At 40.5% G+C, this 20,656-nt stretch overlaps 1 long non-coding RNA gene and 1 pseudogene across 2 annotated transcripts; one reads left to right on the forward strand and one right to left on the reverse strand.

Annotated features, from left to right (window-relative positions):
• Nucleotides 1–8,438: 8,438 nt before the first annotated feature.
• Nucleotides 8,439–10,389, reverse strand: LOC306647309 (survival motor neuron protein-like; annotated as a pseudogene). The gene has a single exon. The product of its transcript is annotated as a survival motor neuron protein-like (transcript).
• A 6,036-nt stretch (nucleotides 10,390–16,425) lies between these two features.
• Nucleotides 16,426–20,556, forward strand: LOC306646197. The gene is made up of 2 exons (XR_013759824.1): nucleotides 16,426–17,246; nucleotides 17,280–20,556. It is a non-coding gene; the product is annotated as an uncharacterized lncRNA (long non-coding RNA).
• Nucleotides 20,557–20,656: the final 100 nt, after the last annotated feature.

The raw sequence follows: 20,656 nt of genomic DNA on the forward strand, positions 1-20,656 counted from the left end.
TTGCAGGACAACTCAATGTCTGGGAAAGGGCTTCTGTGATAGCCCTTAAAGACTTTATTTATTTGATACCAGGGATTGAACCCAGGGGAGCTTAACCACTGAGCCACATCCCCATCCATTTTTATTTTTATTTTGAGACAGGGTCTCACTAAATTGCTGAGGCTGGCTTTGAACTTGCAATCTTCCTGCTTCAGCCTCCCGAGCCACTGGGATTACAGGTGTGCACCAGGCAAGACATGTATTTTCTTGTAGCAACTATTGTTGAAAGTCAAATACAAATGCTAACAGATTAAACTATTATTGTGCCCAGTGGCTCGAGACCCCACAAAGACCACCAGAGACCACGATCAATGCAAGCAACAAAGAGTCATTTATTGGCAAGCTCGAGCCTGGTCCTCTGCACACTCGGTAACCAGTGACGCTAAGAGGCCCCGAGCCCTGGTTTAGCAGGCTTTTTATAATGAAAGGCAAACAGTTTTACAGTGTTCTTTTTGATTGGCTAACATATAAAATTGTATACAAAGCATGTCATTTTAAGTTGTGGGTCACCCTGACCTCCGAGAGGAAGGTTATCATTATCTTTAAGTTTGCTTTTGTGCCAGCAAAGTTTGCTTTTGGGTCAGCCACCTGGCCTTTACAGATAAGAGACAAAAATTCTTTGCAGCTTTATGAGGGGTTGAGGGCAGTTTGGGAAGAGCCTCGTATTTGTATTTACACAGGTGCGGGCTCTTTCTATCTTTACATTCCCCCCTTTCCAAGAACATTCAGAGAGCCAATCTTGGGTCGCTATAGTTTTAACCCTTGCTGTTTCACGGGCTAATATTGGGCCCTTAGCACCATTAGCTGTACCGTATTTATTCTATCTTTAACAAAAGCAATTATCTTATTGATTATACAAGGTCCTATAGTTAAAGCTAGTAGCAACAATATTAGGGGTCCCACTATAGTGGACACCAGAGTAGTTAACCAAGGGGAAAAATTGTACCAGGATTCAAACCAGCTCTGACTAGCTTCCCGTTCTTTCTTTCTGTTTGCTAGTTCTTCTCTGACTTTGGCCATATTATCCTTGATTATCCCAGAGTGATCTATATAAAAATAACATTCTTCTCCTAGGGCTGCACATAGACCTCTTTGCTTACAGTCTTTAAAGGCAGGTAAATTTGGTAATCAATAAGCTTTGGAGATCCTTAACATTTTATTCTCCCAGGGGCAGTCTCCAACTTCCAGAGGCAGATGGGTTTCATGGCTTTCATTTCCTCAATTTGACCCGATCACCTATTTCTACACTAACTACCTGTTCCCAGTTCTGGCTTCATTCCCCCTTTTGCTATAGGAACTCCTCGCTGCTGTAGGGAAAGGGGTGCTGATCGTTCTGGCTGCTTCAAAGCTGAAAGGGGGCAGTGTGGGGCAAGCAGTTTGGAGTTCCCTTTTTTAAAAATTGAGTCAATCGAGGAGTCCAAGGTAGAAGTCTGGCTGGGGAAGAGCAGGTTGTAAAGTCATCTGGGGGTGTGTGCTTCTATGAGAGAAGAACAAAAAGACATGAGTACTGAAATGAGATTAGTACAAAGTAAATGTTGCAGCATCTGAAACATGCCACTGAGTATCATGAAAATGACAGAAGTCAATCTCTCACCAGGAGGTGGAAGAACTGAGAAATTGTTCTCATAACTAGGCCTAGCAAAGGCTGGAGAGGACAAGGCCTTTATTTGGGGACTTTAACATTGTCCAGGTTATCAGGAATGTAAACACAACATTTAACTCTTAATGTCATAGATGTCCCCAGAAAATATAGTTAAGCTACTTAATGTCATCTGATTTTTGTAAAATATCCCTTTATTGGTATAACCTGTGTTTAGTAGAGATCTCTATACTTCTGTTACTTAGGGCTAGGTAATCATACTAGCAAACATAGATTAAGTCTACCTGTGTAGCTTAGGAAGGTCTGAAACTGACTAAAAACTTCTGACTCTGGCAGTTTCTCTTGATAGTTATCAGGCACATTTGCTGAAGAATCTTTCTTTCATTTGTAGCTTCCAGTCTTTATTCTAGTGGGTTAATACAAGTGTACATCTTAAGTTACATTTAACTATTATTTCTTTTAAATGCCCAAGAATGGCTGTATTTTGGTTTTAACTGTTTTGCTGGGTGTCTAGGATCAATCTGGTCAAATTGACCTGGTTCCTGTCTTGTTAAAGACTCAGCTGAGTTCCCACAGGGGCCACTCGTAGAGAACTTAAGAGCAGCTTCTTAGCTCCACCAGTGCCATTGGTTAGGCAGGGTCTTCTCGATGACGTGGCTTTCCTTGAAAGCGTCAGGGATGTCTCCCTTTTTCCATGACCCTCTGCAGCAGATGCACTGAGTGATTTTTCATCTTCTAGTCTCAACAATTTCCTTGATCAGGAGGTAATGTGACCCAGAGTTGCAGCGCTCCTTAGAGAAGTCTCCTTATTCCCTGGGCTCAGGCTGACTTTGAGGGCAAGATACTGTTTTTTCTTGGCCTCTGTATTTAATTCCAATTTCTAAGTTTGATCATAATCATCCAGCAAGCCAGTCTCACCAGTCATAAAGTAAGAGTACTGGGCTTTAATTTTAATGTCCATAACTTTATAGTTATTTACTCTTTTATCTAACTGGAGTCTGTATTAGTACTGGAAGTTACCACTATCTGTTCTATAGGTGATGGCTTATTATCACAAGTTACCTAGGTTGTATGTTCTGGAAGCAGCTACTTCTGCAAAACAGTAACAGGCAACAGTTTTACAAAATGAAATTAGCAAGAGTAAAAACATATTCAGCTTGTATAATAGCCATCTTGAATTTTGACTGAGAACCACATTATATCCCCTATTTGAGATCATAGTAATTTTACAACAAAAAACAATCTTTTGACTATAACTTTAAATAAGCTGAAGTCTGACTTATTTTGGAGTCACTCTAACATGCAGTAAGGTGGGAGGCAGAGCCTTATCTCAGGTAAGGCGTGGCTCTTTACAGATCTTAAGTGTTCTAATTTTGATGTTGATCTTTGCTTCTTCCTTAAATATCATTAAGTAGTTTTACATATACTGTTTCCTGAGTCTATATAAACTTTATAATTAACACAATTTAACATTGTATCTAAAACATGAATCAAAGAAAGGCTAAGAGAGCTTTTAACTTTCCTTTTGTGTGGCAAAATGCTTTCACCTTCTACGATATGAACCTTTAAACAAATCAGGCTGTCACTAACTCTTAGATATATATTTACATTTAAATTTTTATCTCAGTGAAACAAGTAACCAATTTTACATATATCTTATTGATAATAGGTCCCATAATAGAATATTAAATGATAAAAATAAATCCCCAATAAAATGTACTCCTTAAGTTTAAGATTACCATTACAGACAAGTTTATTCTGGAGAATAGCAGCGCTTGATAAATTCCCTGCTTTAAAAACTTGTATACCTGGAAAATATGAACACATTTAATATACAACTAGTGACCATTTCACAATTACCTTGACACTTTTATCTTACCAAATTTAGTTTTTAAAGAAAAATTTAGACTCTGTAACATAGTACAATACTCTAACAGTTGTTTAACCATAATTGTATACACCCCAATTTTTAAGACTAATTGTTCTAAAGAATAAAACTTAATAGACACAAAGTTAAGAGTAAATTAGTGTTTCAAATCCTTGTCATTTTACCATGTCATTTTACCATATAGATTAAACTTTGGTGTATATCAGAACATTAGTATTTCACCTTAGGAAAAACCTTAAACAGCTTTAACTGATTGTCTCACATACTTGTAACCAACTTAGTTTCATGCAAACTTGTTGACATTTGCTCTTTACTTACACACAGACTTTCTTAGCACTTACTTAGACCTTCATTTATTTCATCACATAAACACTTTCTTACCCAGAAACATTTCCTTTTTCCTTTTACTAAATATATTTCCATACCCAGAACCTTTTATTTTCTCTTTCTTTTCTGTCGACATGTTTTGTTCACATTCTGAAACAACTCTCATGAAATTTCTGAATTTAGATAAATTACTCCATTTTAACAAGATAAAATACTTTGTTGTTTATAGTACTCTAACTGAAACACAGTGAGAGGGGAGATGGTAACTCTAAATCCAAACCTAAGAGCTCCTTGGAGCTTTGCAGAACTGGAGGGGGAGCAAGGGGAAGTGGTAAGGGAGCAGATGGAACGCTCACCCTCTGGGTTGGGGTTTTACCTGTTAGGACATAATTCTTAATAACCTTGTTTTTAGTAATGACACAAAGCAATTTTAAACACTTTTTAATTTACCAACCTATGAAAACACCAATAATGTTTAAGTATGTTACTCCATGGACTTTAAGGACTCAAGAGTACTTAATGTTATTTAACAATTAGCATTTTAACTTTACAAATTAATCAGATGTCTCTACAAACACATTTGAGTAGTCCCATACATGTTAAATTTAATTCACTTATTCTGCAAAAATCAAGATATCAGACAAGTGTCCTGAACAGTATTTGCTGTCTCTTTCCTGTTGAAGAAAAGTCCTAGAAACAATTGATATTAGACATTATTTAACATCAACATTTCATTAGTTTGACCACCTAGAGACTTGCAAATTATTTCTAAAGGCATTTCACTTTTTTAGTTTACCCAATTTAAATCGAACCCTTTTAAATCACGTGGATAAAAGTATTTGGATCCATTTTTAAATTTTAATTTTAGGAGCACTCAGTTTTGATACAGACAAAACATGACATCAGACACAAAAACAAATAACACAAAATCAAAGGCCTTGTAACTTTATAGGTGAATCTCCATTGCAATGTAACAGATGTTTAAAAATAACTCTAGAGTTGGATAAAAACAGAACTGATCAAAAAAAAATCATTAACCTAGGTATGTAGTATCAAAATTATGAGCTCAGAAATACAGCATTAAAGAAAAACAAAACAAAACAAGAATCCTGGAAAATGAGTTAGTTCTGTGTAGTAGCCCAGGAGTGTAAAACGGACACCTCTTCCCCCCCCCTCAGGTTACTCCCCCCTCTCCCGCTGAGACTGCTACTGTTTACATTCCAATGCAGGCTTCAGCAAGGCCAGGCAGGGGGGAGGGGGTATTGCCCAGAACTTTTTAACCTTTTTTTTTTCTGGTTGAGAAATCAGGTTAGATTTGAATGCAGAAAATCACAAAACATTATTTCCCTCTACTTTTGAGGAATGGAGCTGCTGAGCTCTCTGCTTAGGGGGATTGGAGTAAACAAATCTCTTAGGAACAAGGAGAAGAACTGTAAAGTACCCTGCAATGAGTGTCCCTAAGCCTAAGATCAGACTAACACAATAAATAATTTAATATGAGACAAGAGTAAAGACTGTATGGTACAATTCACAAACAGACAGACATATAGCACGCTAGATCAAAGTTGGCTAGTTCGTATTTTGTCGACAAAAACAAAAGCCCAGATGCGACAGAGTCACCCAGATGCAACACAAAGGTTGCCCAGATGTAGCACAAAGGCTGCCCAGATGCGACAGAGTCACCCAGATGGGTCGAGGGGACATCTCCTGAGACCCTGCTGGGGTCCTATAGCGCGCCCGCCACGACTTTACCAGCCCAGAACCAGAACCTGCAGGCAATCCAGACAGAAATACAGCAATGCCTTACTCACCGGCCAATGATGTCACTTATGACTCTATGATCAGGTGTCTGGGTGGGCTTGGGGTATCCTGGATGAGCCCCCATATGTTATGCCCAGCGGCTCGAGACCCCACAAAGACCACCAGAGACCACGATCAATGCAAGCAACAAAGAGTCATTTATTAGCAAGCTTGAGCCTGGTCCTCTGCACACTCGGTAACTGGTGACGCTAAGAGGCCCCGAGCCCTGGTTTAGCAGGCTTTTTATAATGAAAGGCAAACAGTTTTACAGTGTTCTTTTTGATTGGCTAACATACAAAATTGTATACAAAGCATGTCATTTTAAGTTGTGGGTCACCCTGACCTCCAAGAGGAAGGTTATCATTATCTTTAAGTTTGCTTTTGTGCCAGCAAAGTTTGCTTTTGGGTCAGTCACCTGGCCTTTACAGATAAGAGACAAAAATTCTTTGCAGCTTTTATGAGGGGTTGAGGGCAGTTTGGGAAGAGCCTCGTATTTGTATTTACACAGGTGTGGGCTCTTTCTATCTTTACACTATAATCTGTCTGATGCTTAATGACAAAGCATTTGTGCAGCCTGCCATAGACCCTGGGTTTAATCTCTAGTACTGGGAAGCAAAACAACCTACAACCACAAAGTCACAGCCTCACCTAGTTTTTTGGGTGAAAATTAGGGTAGCAGTCAGTGTGTTGTAAATGGGAAAAAAATAACTCAGTATCATTTTAAAAAATATTTTAGTTTTAGATGGACACCTTTATTTTGTTTAGTTTGTGTGTGTGTGTGTGTGTGAGTGTGTGTGTGTGTGTGTGTGTGGTGATGGGGATTGAACCCAGTGCCTCAAATGTGCTAGGAATGTTTTCTACCACTGAGTCACAACCCCAGTCCACTCTGTCACTTTTTAAGGATCATTCCAATGTGGCTGCAGAAATTATATCCCAAGAGGCATAAGATTTAAAGGATTTATTAGGGCTGGGGTGAAGTTCAGTGTTAGAGAGCTTGCCTAGCATGTACAAGGCCCTGGGTTCAATCCCCAGCACCACAATAAATAAAGAATGTATCGTATTCATAAGCACTAGCAAGGGAAGAGGGTGTACCATGCAAGGGGTCATGATGGAGGAACAACAGAGCAGACTGCGTTGTGCCCAGATCAAGAATCACCAGAGAGCCGTCTTCAAGGCAAAAGCAAGAGGGCCTTTATTGCAAGCTGGAGCTCGGATTCACAGTGCTCACTGATGCTGAGGTACTGACTGAGAGCCCCGAGTCTCGATGCAGCGGGATTTTTATGAGCTCCTCAACAGAGTGGGAAATTTGAACAAAGCAAAGTACACGACTGGCTAATCTTTCAGCATGTGTGGCTTGGCATGTTTCCATTGGCTTAGGGCACCCAGGTCTTAACATATGGACATATATGGTTTGGAATGTTAGGCATTGGCTTGTTAGCTCCCGATTGGTTGTTTGCCAAAGGCCTATGCTCTTTCTTCTAATGGCCTTCTTGGAATCGGCTATCTGAGCTGATTAGATAGAAACCTAGGCCTCAAATCTTTCATGCTCTAAACACAGCCTGTCATGGCCACGGTTCAGCTCCCTTTTCAACTGTACCATGGAGACAGGGAATCGACAGAAAAGGACTTGTGGCCCTTATTGGGGGTTAGGATGCAGGACACAAGCAAAAGCTGGTACCACTCGTTATTGGTGATGAGTTCTTCTTCCTCAGATGTTGAAGTATAACACGGGGAAGCACGCCCAGGCAAGCATATTGTAATGTATAAAGCTGCTCCCCCGCCCATTCCGTTGCAGTCATTTTCCCCGCCTCCCAACTACTTGTCAATCTGTGAACATCCTGGCTTGCTATTGGTTCATCAGTCAGCTTGCAAGTATCCTTCTCCGATATTGGTCCCCTGTTAGCCCGGTGGAATTCAATTGTTTACTATAGCTTCCCTGCCATCTTTTCCCATCCTTCTGTCTGTCCTCCTCACTTTTCTCTATCCTCCTGGCTTTCCACTCTCTCTAGCGCGCACCCTTTCTCTTTCCTTTCTCTTTTCCTCTCATTTTCTCTTACCCTGCAGGGAGACACTCTGTTTGCTTAATAACTCCCTTATGTGATTTCCCGTGTCTGGTGTGGTTCCGTGGGATTTCCCTTACATATATAAAGCAAGTCTTATTTAAAAGTAGTAACACAGACTTCTCCAGGGAGAGAGAAGAGGGCCTTGGCTGGTGTTCTGGTATTCGAAGAAGCGAAAGTGCCCTGCCCTTTTTATAAACTACAGTTTCCTTTGTTCTCCTGCTCTCTCCCCCCTTATCTCTCTCTTTCCTGCCTACGTGATTAGGCCCAGGAGATGCCAGTGAGGTGGCAAAAAGGTGAGAAGCAGATGGGCAGGAGGAAGGGCCAAATGGAGTGATTTCAGCAGGCAGGGGCCCTGGGGGCATTAATTAGCAATTCCTTGCCTGCAGCATTTTGGGAGGGGCAGTATAGGCAGGTAAACTTGGTGATCAACGGGCTTTGGAGACTTTGACATTCCATTCTCCTAGGGGCGTCTCCAACTTCCTAGACTCAGATGGCCTCCATTTTCTCGATGGGACCTGATTCCCTGTTCTACACTCACTCACTGTCCTCAATTTTGGCTTCAAAGCCAAAAGGAGGTTTCAGTGGTGCGTTTGAAAATTACTAGGTCACACATGTGGGAGGGGACACACAAGAACTTGGGACAGGGACCAGTGTCATCACACTGTTATATCTGATCATATGAGTAGGGTGCTTTCAGCATTTTTTTAATTAAATATATTTATTACATACTTTTAAACATACAAAAAATAGGAAAATAGTACAGTGAATATCCATATACACACCAGTTAGATTTTTGCCATGTATGTTTCATACACAAACACACTTGGTGAAACCACTTAAAAATATTTTAGAGTCACTATAACATTTCATTCCTGAATGCTTCAGTGCACTAATTAAAAGACATCACTCTATGAACAAGTTCTATCACAGCTGACAAAATCAGAAATGATCTAATATTTAAAATCCAATCCATAGTCAAATTTTCCTCAGTGCCCCCAACTCAAGGTTTTTACGAATGGCTTTTCAAGCCAGAGTCTGTTCAAGGCTGTTACCCTGGGGCCTGGAGACACAGATCAGTGGTCCAGTGGGTGCTTAGCTGGCACAAGGTCTTAATCCACAGCACCAGAAAAGAACTCACATTACGTTAGTCTATTATATCTCTTAAGTAAGTTTTAATCAAGAACAGTTACCCAATCCCTCTCTTTTCTTTCCTGATATTTTGAAGAAATGAGACCAGTTATGATCTATAACATTTCATATTCTAAACCTGTTTAACAGCTTCTTTATCAATATCTTTGAACTTGTTGCTCTATCCCCAATATTTCCTGCAAATAGGAAATTAGACCTAAAAGCCTGATTCGATTTCAGTTAAACTTTCTTGACAAAAAAAAAAAACTTCATAGGTGACGCAGTACACTTTATACTGCATCACAAATTAAAAAGCTGCCTGGCTGTTTGACCGCTGTCAGTCATGAAAAGTGTCACCAAATCCTGAGGATCTTTTTTTTTTTTTTTTTTTTTGTAAATTATGTTTTGTCTACATGACCAACCAGCAAGTGTTTGGTGAAATGACATTCGGACACCAAGATAATTCTAGTGGGGCTGTAGATCAAATTTTATCTAATAGTTTTGGCATCAAAATATCTTTAACTTTTCAATTTTTTAACATTTCAATTTTTTAAGATATTCAGAAAACATTGGTTTTCCACAAATCATAAAATTTATACAAAAGATTCACTTTTATATTGATGGCAGACTTACTCCTTAATTGAAATGTGAGCACCTCCCTTCTTTTTGATTTTATCTGAAACCCATATAATAGCCAGTATGATAGCCACTCATATACCAAGAGATTAACATGCTTCCCAAAGCATCAGCATCATCAAGAGAATATGGACATATGGGAGGTGGTGGGGGAATTATTGGTGGTCCAGAAGGAAATGGAGGTAGCCAACATAAAAAGTGGGGTGGTGGAGGTGGTGGAGGACCACTGAATTTTAGACCTGGCTTTCCTGGTCCCAATCCTGACCCTGGCATTGGGGGTGGTGGAGGGAGAAAAAGAGTCCCATGGAGTTGCTTTTGACTTGATGTTATTTGATTTATTTCCAGGAGACCTAGAGGAGTTTTCACTTTCATCTGTTGAAACTTGACTTTCATTTTCATTCTCCTGAGCATTCTGTTCTATATTATTAGCTACTTCAGAGGTTGGGGAAAGCAGATCAGACAGATTTTGCTCCTCTCTATTTCCATATCCAGTGTAAATCACAATACAGGTTTCTCTCTTAAAATCAACTGAAGCAATGGTAGCTGGGTAAATACAGCCATCTTCTGACCAAATGGCAGAACACTTGTCACCAACTTTCCACTGTTTCAAGGGAGTTGTAGCATTCTTCTTCTGGCTTTTATTCTTCTTAACAGGTTTTCGCCTAGGTGTGCTCTTTGGTTTATCTGAAGTTTCACAAATGTCACTGTTCTTTAGAGCATGCTTAAAGGAAGCCACAGCTTTATCATAAGCTTTTATCAATGCTGTGTCATCCCAAATGTCAGAATCATCACTCTGGCCTGTGCCGTGCCGGAACAGCACTGAGTCTTCCTGCTCTGGGACACTACTGCTACCGCCACCTGGGCCCATCGCCATGGCGAGCCTTCTGGAGGATGCGCGGCATGGGGCACAGACCTCAGCATTTTTTTTTTTTAAATTGGGGACTTAACGCAGGGGCACTCAACCCCTGAGCCATATCCCTGTCCTTTTTTGTATTTTATTTAGAGATAGAGTCTCACTGAGTTGCTTAGGGCCTCTAAATTGCTGAGGTTGGCTTTGAACTTGTGATCCTCTTGCCTTAGCTTCCCAAGCTGCTGGAATTACAGATACTTGACACCATGCCCAGCATTTCCAGTATTCTTGTGTTGAGACATAAGGAAAATATAAATTATAAAAAAATTTTTTTGTGGTGGTGCACACCTGCAATCTCAGCTACCAAGAAGGCTGAGACAAGAGATTTGCAAGTTCAAGGCCAGCCTGGGCAATTTAGCAAAACTCTGTCTCGAAATAAAAAGTGTTGGAGATTTATGTTGCTCTGTGGCCTAGCCACATGTAAGGCCCTGGGCTCAATCACCAGTACCACACCATTCTGCAACTTCACATTTTTAACAATACTAACTGGGACTGCTAGCACTTGTCATCTGGGTTATGGAGACATTAGTGAGCAGGACCGAAAAACTTAGCCCCCACAAACAAACTTAAGCACAATCACTAGAAAGAGTCCTATTAGGCATATGATAGGTTTGAAACGCAGTCCTTAACCCAAGCATTCTGCTTTATCATCAATACAAAGGAAACAGGACAGGCATCTCTGAATTTTAGGAAACCTGGTAAAAGATTTTGGCTATCTTATGAAGCATCTTTCCCTCTTGCCTATTCCTTAACCTGTGATTATGTAGAGTTAAGAAAGCACAGGCAGGACTGGGGTTGTAGCTCAGTGGTAAAGCACTTGCCTGGCATGTGTGAAGCTCTGGGTTTGATCCTCAGCACCATATATTAATTAATTAATTAATTAATTAAAGGTTCATTGACAATTAAAAAAATTAAATTAAATTAAAAAAAAAAAAGCAAGCACAGGCAACAGGAGGTGTCCTGAATGGCACAATCTTTCCTTCCCTGGTGAGTAACTGGTTAAGAGCCCACCTATTATTAGTCTATTTGTTTTAGAGATGCACAGGCTTGTTGCATAACAGACATTTCCTGCAGCCATTAAACAGTTTCTAAGGGCCATGGAAAGGTGTCGGTTGGCAGTTATACTGTGATTCTGTTTGACAAAGGCTGCTGAACTGGGGCCAATGCTGGTGGCTCCTGTGTCCACAGCAAGTCGTGTTAACAGGACTAAATACAGTAGTCGCCCCATATTCAGTTTCTGTTACTCATGGTCAATTCATCTGAAAAAAGCAGCATGGTGACTATAATACAATAAGATATTTTGAGAGAAAGAGACCAAATTCAGTTTTGTGTTTTTTTTTTTTTTTTTTTTTTTTTTTTTTTTTGTAGTACTGGGGATGGAACTCAGGGCCTTGTGCTTGCAAGGCAAGCACTCTACCAGCTGAGCTATCTCCCCAGCCCAAGACCAAATTCAAATTCATATAACTTTTATTTAAATTTTTTTTTCTAGTGGTGGTACTGGAGATTGAACTCAGGGGTACTCTATCACTGAGCTAGATCCCCAGACCTTTTTGAGACAGCCTTGCTAAATTGCCAAGGCTGGCCTCAAACTTGTGACCTCTGTTAGGGTCCCATTCCGACTAATCCCCGGAGAGTCAAAGTGAACACACGGTAATGCAAATCACACAACAAGGTTTTATTAAAGCAAGCTGGAGCCTGGACCGCAACCAGCCCCTCAGACCGATACAATGGCTTGGGGGAGGGAGCTGCCCTGAGGGGCAAGAAAGCCCTCTATTTAAGAGATTTCCAAGCATTCACACACAAAGACCTGTACATTATTGGTTAACATTTGAACAGCTAAACATTAGTCCTCCTCTGGTTGGGTCCTGCCAATCTATTTGATTCTCATTGGGTCCCACCTGAACTGAACAGTCCTAGAGGAAGAAGGGAGGAGGGAAGGGGTGAACTATGCAGGAGATGAGTCGGAGTTAGGCCCCCCTGTCCTTGTAGATAAGGTTTCTAGGCAGCTACACATTTCTCAGACAAATATTTCTTAACAACCTCGATAAGCACAGGGGCCCAGCAGTCCTGTTTGTGCTGTATTGGCTCTTGAGGGTGCAGTTGCAACTACCTGCATCCTGGTGATTAAGACAGTTAGCTGCACAGATATCACCCTGTTCTCAACACCTCCTGCTTCAGCCTTGAATCACTGGGAGGTCTTAACACCTAAGCCAAGCTTGTGGGGTATCCATTGCCCAGAGTACAGTGGGCAGCTGGGTGTAGAGGGTCACAGGCTCAGCACCTGTGAAAGCCTGTTTCATGGACAGTCCAATACAAGGCTTGTCATTTGTTGTTTTAATGATGTATGGCACAAGGCCAAGAGGGGCAATTTTTTCAATCAGAAGCCCGGGACAACTAAGTTCATCCTAACTGGTCGAGAAACTCCAGGAGGCATGAGGTTTCCAAAACCTCTACAGTGAAGGAGTGTATATTGGCTTTAGTTCCTAAGTAAAATTTGTAAATGATGGATATATTCCCACAAGAACTGAAGGAGGACTAAAAGATGTTGGACTTATGTATCATTAGAAAGAGCAAAAAAGGAATGCTCTCAAAGGGAATGTTATGAGTGTCATGTCACATCTATGGTCATGGAGAAAGGGAGATACTGTTCAGATATGATCTACAAATTGTGTGTGATGGCAAAGTTGCTAAGGTACCCCAGGGGCAGCTTGGAAAAAGTACACTGTGTCCCTTCTGAAGTGCAGGCACACTGCAGCTAAGAGGCTGTTGAAAGAGGCACTGAAAGGTACATGTTCGCCCATATATAACAGCAAAAATACTAATCAGTTGTTAACTGAGTAGAATCTGTAATTTTAATAAAACAATTTTGGGCATGAGGACCTCAACTGATAGAACCACAGCATTAAAGCTGCAGTAATTCATTATGAGGGGCTATCTATACATGTATCTGCCTACCTTGTATATTTCTGATCTATCAATGTATCAAATCTATTTATCCCCATATTAACTTTCTGCTTAAGAACAGGCTACATTGCAAGAAGCAGCATTCCTGCATTTGTTTGCTTGTTTGTGTGGTACTGGGGATGAAACCCAGGGGCACTTAGCACTAAGCTACATACCCAATGAAGAGAAGCACATATTTGAAAATCTTAATCTCTAATGGGCAGTGCTTTCCCCAGGGGTTACTATTATGGTCCCAACACATTAGAAAGTAAGGCTGCTACCTGCTCCTTATACTGCTAAACTAAGAGGGTGTTGGGAAACTGTTATTCTACTAAATAGAATGATAGATCATACCTATGACAGGGAAACCAGGGGCTGGGTGCAGTGGCACATCTCTAAAATCTCACCAATTCAGGAGGCTGAAACAGGAGGATTACAAGTTTGAGGTTACCCTGAGCAACTTAATAAGACCCTGACTCAAAAAAGAGTTGGGTATGTAGTTCAGTGGTAGAACACCACTGAATTGAGAAAAGAACAGAGTAATTCAATAAAGAAAAAAGGGTGGGGGGAGAAATTGGAGTACCACTACACAACTAGTCAAGGAAGAGCAAGAGTAGGACCATGGGGTTGGGTCTTCCTCATAGCTTAGTGGTACAGCGCTTGCCTAGCACATGTGAGGCACTGGGTTTGATCCTCGGCACCACATGAAAATAACAAAATTAAGGTATTGCGTCCATCTACAATTAAAAATATAAAAAATACATAATAAAAAAAGAATAGGATCACCTAGAATATCCACACTGTAAAGATTGATGGAAAATTACAACTGTAAAAGGGCAAGACAATGAAGGCCCGAGAATGAATGAGTGGGAAATGAAGATCTGAGTCATTCTACCAGGTAGAGAACACAAAACAGTTGGGTTCACAGTGCAAGGTAACTATGGAACTGGTCTTTGAACTAAGCCATGCATAAAAAAACCACACTCTAAAAACCAATGACAGAAACAAGAACTGTAGTAATTTTGCATGTGTTCTCACTTTTGAGTTCTATATGCATGTTTTTATTTCAGTGTTTATTTTTATAATCATTCACCTCTATTTTCTTTCCATTTTTATTTTGTATAGAGGTATTGGAAGGTATTGGAAGATAAATTCACAATTTGGTCTGTAGGTAACAGGATATTATATGGTAACACGACTACATTCAAGTAAAAATTAATACGGCCTGTGATGGAGGATGTGTTCCTTCTTACTTAGGAGAGGGATGAGAACATCATTCCTTCAATCTTCTTAGGTAGAAATATAGAGCTGCTTAATTATTGTAAGGGAATTCAAATGTGTGTATAAGGGTACACAAGGATAATGGGCAGTCAAAGCATGGCCTGTGTCTATAATTTATTTTGGCTCCAAGTTTACCTTCATGATCTGCAATAAAATAAAGGTCTGGATTCTTTAAGCATTTCTCTTACATAAAACATCTTTAAGTTCTGTCAGTAGAGGGAGCACTGTACAACTGGTAAGTGATGTGTGAGTCTTGTGTTGCTGGGCTCATGTCATGGATTCACAATGCACCATCCCTGAACAATTTCAAAGTTCTGGTCTCCTAATTGGACACTGGATACTCAAAGAACTTCCACTAGAAGAGGCATCTTCTGCACACACACCAACCAGGTTGATGGCTTCTTTCTCTTTTGCTACATGACGCAGACACTGCATTCTACAATGCATGCTGCATGTTGGCCAGCCTCCTCTGCATACTCACCCACAGCAAGTCTGTGCTCTAGGGCTTGGTTCCTCACAGGCACCCTAATGGGGACACTGAGCATCCCAGGTGTTGTTACCCCAAAGGCACCCAAACTGAATGTGAACCCCTCAACCAGCATCAGTGCCTGCATGCCCCACAGGTGTGTTTGTCAAAGCCCTCCTGAGGCAAACACATGCATTCAAGGCTTCATGCTGATAGCTGTGCCAACTCCTTCTGCATACTGCCTATCGACTGCAGCTGCCCTACATCTTGGAGCATCCCTTCACGCCTGACTCATCCAGCTCGGGCCAAGAGACCCAGCAAATTTCTCCACTCTATATGCCCAACAAACCCTAATATGACCCCAAAGTTCTCCACCGATATCATGTACTTCGATAATTCCCTTCCCTTCAGTGTATGCAAGACCCCTGATTTGCTTTGAGACAACAGAAGATGGCAAATATGAATAATGCCTCAAATCAGCTGGTTTTGAGTTCATCAAAAAGGAATTATCCCGGCAGGCCTAACTTGATCAAATGGATGTCTCTTACAATAAAAAAGTGTGTTGTTTTAAAGCCAATAAAATTTGTTCGAAGTGATAACAACTACACATATTTTCTCCTAAGGATGTCCTAATGGAGTTTTCTTGTGTATTTTTTTTTACAGACTTGACATCTCATGACGTGTTTTTAAATTCCTTGAAGTAATATTTTTTAAAAAATATTTAGTTTTAGATGGACACGCTCTTTATTTTTTTTATGTGGTGCTGAGGAACCCAGTCTACCCCTGAGCCACAACCCCAGCCCTTAAATAATATTGCTTTTAGTAAGACTTGTCCAACCACAACCAAATTCTCAGTTGAAACATTCGTTCCTATTAAAAAAAACAAAAAATGTAAAAAGAGGTTCTTGTCCAACCACCTTTCACAAGTTCTCCCCAGAAGCCGCGGGAAGCGCTGGGTCTGATACTGGGAATTCCAGGGAAAATTCGTTTCCTTCCAGGAAAAAAAAAAAAAAGAGGGGAGGGGCTCGGGCCCGCGCCGCCCGGGCCCAGCGCACGCGAGCAGGGCGCGCCAGGCCTCTACAGGAGGCTCCCGGGGAAACCGGCCTGGAACTTACCCCAACCGCAGAGCCGCGGACCCGCCGCGCGCTCAAAGCCTCAGTCCCGCAGAAGCGGCGGGGCCCCTGGCGTCACTTCCGCGCGATCAGCGACGCTCGGCGGCTCAGACGCCCCCGCGCATAACTCTTGATTTCCTGAGTGCGCGCGCATGGGCCCTGGGGCCCGAGCAGCGCAGGGCCCCAGACCGAGGTTGGAGCCAGGCCTGCGGGCGGGGCGAGCGGAGGCGGGACCAGACGGGGTGGGGGTGCTCAGCTCCCGCCAGACTTTTCCTCCTGCCTCAGCCCACGTTCTTAGGGAGCCGTGCTTGGTAGGGAATTCGGTAGGGAATTCAGTATGGAATGGCAGTCGAGCTCTGACAACTCTGGGCCTCTGGATGGTGTTAGAATCACTATTTTAAGTTGATTACAGCCATTCTGGGTGCTTCCAACACAGTCTTCCGCTCCCAGTCCACCCAGTCAGGTTCAGGGCCAATGGCAAGAATGGCGAAGAGGCTAAAGGGTTCTGACAGTGCTTTTGGAAATCACTGAAATAACTTAGGATTCTCCTAACTCATAACAAACCCACTTCTCATCTTTCCCATTAATTGCGAGGGGCCTGGTCCCTAAGCTTACAAAGTTGAGCTCAAATCTTGACTTTTCTCATCTGAGGTTACAGGGGGATGCCCGGTTTCTCCATCACTATTGACAGTTCTTCACGAGGCTGGGCCTGGTTCTGAGGCTCTCCTGATATGAACCAATTTATCAGCTATCTGCCAGGGAGGATGTTATTACTTGGCATTTACAAATATCCCCAAAACTTAGCTGGAAATAACAATCCATTATTAATAGACGCCTCTTGAGGACGAACTTGCATAGTTCAGTTCAGATTTCTATTTGTAAAAGTCAAAGTCAGTCACAAGATCAGTGCATATGAAAGGGGAAACCAAACACTCCACCTTCTGATGGGAATAACTTCAAAGAATTTGGAGTGGTTTGTAATCTGTCACAGGATGTGCTGGGTCTTGGTCAAGGGAACTACTGTTTTTTTTTTTTTTTTTTTTTTTTTTTTTTGTTTTGTTTTGTTTTGTTTTGTTTTTCAGTTAGATCTGTAATGGCTTGCGTAAGGATGCACTCACTCCTGGGTCTCTGCAGTGTGAAGCTCTGGAGGTATATCATGGGAATCAACGTATGCAAATGGCTGATCCACTTCGTTAGAAAGAAACAGTATTAACAAAGAATTAAGCATTTTTAATGAATTTAATGGTTCAGATAGCAACTAAAAAGTAATGGAGTACCTAAATTTAAAACACCAAGAGTAGAATCATCTCAATGAAAAATACCAATACAAATACAGATGAGCACAAGGACAAACAGAAAAAACAAGAAGCTAGAAATTACTCCAAATTTATTACTAATTATATCATACATAATGGACTAAATGAGAAAAAAGAAAAGTATTGTTAGTAGGGATTTTTCAAGTATTCAATTCTTTTTAAACTCCAGCTACTAAAGTATGTATAAAAAGACACCTCTGGGGCTGGGCTGTAGCTCAGAGGTAGAGCACGTGATTAGCATGCATGAGGCCCTAGGTTTGATTCCCAGCACCAAAAAACAACAAAATATATACAAAGGGTCAAAGAGACTAAGAAATAAAAGAAAATCAAGTTGATATATCCATATAAATATCTAAAAGAATAGAAAACATGAGAAAGTTTAGATTTTTCAAAACAAATATCTGAAAGAAATCACAAAACTAAATATTTTTGCCAAGATTAAAGGTTAAAAATGCCAAAGAAATCATTCCAGAATGCAAGAGACCTAAAGTAAATTTCATTATCCAACCAATAAACATTAAAAATATAAGGAAAAAAAGAAAATTTTTGCTGCACAAGTAAAAATGAAAACATGCCTAGAAGATTTTAACTCACAATGTATAAGATGGAATTGGAAACCCTAGTTGTCCTATAACCATAAAACAAATTGAGCAAATACCTTAAAATCATTGTAGAAAATGGGTACCTAAAACAGTGAGAACTACTCTAGATCTGAATAAGTCAACAGGTTAAGAATTTAGAAAACATGGCAATATTCCCCAATGCAATGTATGATACCGTCATAATCTACATATAAATATCATTCAAGTCTTTCTTGAATTATTATTTTGGTAGCACTTGGGATTGAACCAGGGCCTTGCACATGCTAAGCACATGCCCCACTTTTTGTTACAGAACAATTACATGCCATTGTTATTTAAACATATATTTGTGAGATTTTATAACATTAGTAAATGCAAGTTACCTTAAAGATGATCCATTATTGAATCCAAGTTGAGTGAATCTAAGAACACAAGGTTAACACTAGCTGGACTAGAGGTATATCAGTGGTAGACTGCTTCCCTAGCATGTGTGAGGCCCTGGGTTTGATCACCAAAACATTTTTTAAATTTTAAGATTAAAAAAAATCAATAGCCAGGCATGGCACCTCATGCCTATAATCCCAGAGACTTGGGAGGCTGAGGCAGGAGGATTATAAGTCGAGGCTCGACCCAGTAATTCAGAGAGGCCTTGAGCAACTTGGCCAGATATGAAAAAAAAAAAAATTAAATCAATAAATTATAAAAATCAATAAATGACCACATTTGAGAGTCCTTTCATTCATTCACTCATTCAAGTATTTATTAGGCATCACGGGCCAATTGGAGTTCTAAGTACTTGAGTCTTACTAGTGAACGAACATGATCACAGGATGCAGGGAAGGCAATTCCAAGAGGAATGCAGCCTCACAAACTATGGAATATTGGGAAACCTTTACACATAGACTGGGTAATAAGTAAAAACCTATAGCAAACAAGTCAATAAAATGGAGAGCATCTCATTAGAACTCTGAAGAAAAAATATGCTGCTTTTACTACTTTTGGTAAATATTGTGCCGTCAATCATACTCCTTAAAAAAAAAATAATTATAACAATTTGAAGTAGAAAAATAATAGTCATTCTCTACAGATATGACTGCTTGATGGAAAACCAAAAGAATTTATGTGTTTAAGTGCCCTAAAGTTGTGATTTCTAAAATTCATGTTGATTTTAAACCCCAATGTGACTTTTACAGTGGGGCCTTTAGGTCTTCACTGAATGATTAAGTGAGGTCAAGAGTGGAGAACAAATCCGATAGGGCTATGATTTCTTCAGAGGAGAAAGAGGAGACCTTGTTCTTAGTCTCTATCATGTGAAGACACAATAAAAAGCTTGGCAACTGCATGCCAGGAACACAGGCCTCACCAGAAGTCGACTGTGCTGGTACTCCTGATCTCAGACTTTCAGCCTTCAGAAATGCGAGACAATAAATTTCTGTATCTTTTCAGTTTATAGATTCAAAACAGAACCACTTTTTAAGCCACTGGGTCGAAGGTATTTTGTGATGGTGGCCTCAGCTGAATATGATAGATTTTGGAACTAAGCAGTGGGGTTTGCAGTAAAAAGTACCTAAAAATGTGCAAGCAGCTTTGAAACAGAGTAGTGTGTAGAGGCTGAAAAAATTTTAAAGTACATGCTAGAAAAAAAGGACATGAAAAGATATTCTGGTGAGATGTCACTTGGCAATGAAGAGCATATTATTAGAAAATGGAGAAAATGCAATCCTTGAAAGGCAGAGGTAAAGACTTGGCAGAACTGAATTCTAGTAATACAACTGAAAGTCAGAACTGTAATTAAAATGTTGAAGGAGCAACTTGGTTCCTCCTGACTCCTCTTATTAAAATGCAAGAGCTGAGCTGGGCAGTGTGGTGCATGTCTGTAATTCCAGCCATGCAGGAGGCTGAGACAAGAATTGCCAAGTTCAAGGCCAGCCTCAGCAACTTAGTGAGGCCCTAAGCAACTTAGCAAGACCCTGTTTCAAAAAAATAAAAAGGGCTGGGGATGTGGCACAGTGGTAAAGCCCCTCTGGGTCCAATCCCCAGAACAAAACCAAAACCAAAACAAACAAAAAATGATAAGAACTGAATTGAAGAAAAAATATTAAGCAAAAAGGAACCACAGCTTGGGAGATTTGGAAAACTTTAAGCCTAAAAAGTACTACAAAAACTGAGAAAGCTTATACTAAAAATGTGGTTGAGCAACTATTCAATAAGGAGATCGTGGGTTGGCCGGACATGGTGGCCATGCCTGCAGTTTCAACCTCTCTGGATGCTGAGGCAGGAGGATCATAAGTTCTAGGCCAATCTGGGCAATTTAGTGAGACCCTGTCTTAAAAGGAATTTTTTTTTTTTTTTTTTTTTTTTTTTTAAAGGACTGAGGATGTAGTTCAGTGAAAGTGCTTGCCTAGCATGGCAAGGCCCTAGATTTATCCCCAGTACAGGGGAAACACACAAACACAAAAAAACAAACTAAGGAAGAGAAATTAAAGATTATACTAGCAAAGACACTGCTGTTTAGATCTATAAAGACCCCAGCAGACAAGATAGTGAATTTCTTAGATTTTATAAG

The sequence above is a fragment of the Sciurus vulgaris genome (genome assembly GCF_902686455.1).
Source record: "Sciurus vulgaris genome assembly, chromosome: 16".
Lineage (NCBI taxonomy): Eukaryota > Metazoa > Chordata > Mammalia > Rodentia > Sciuridae > Sciurus > Sciurus vulgaris.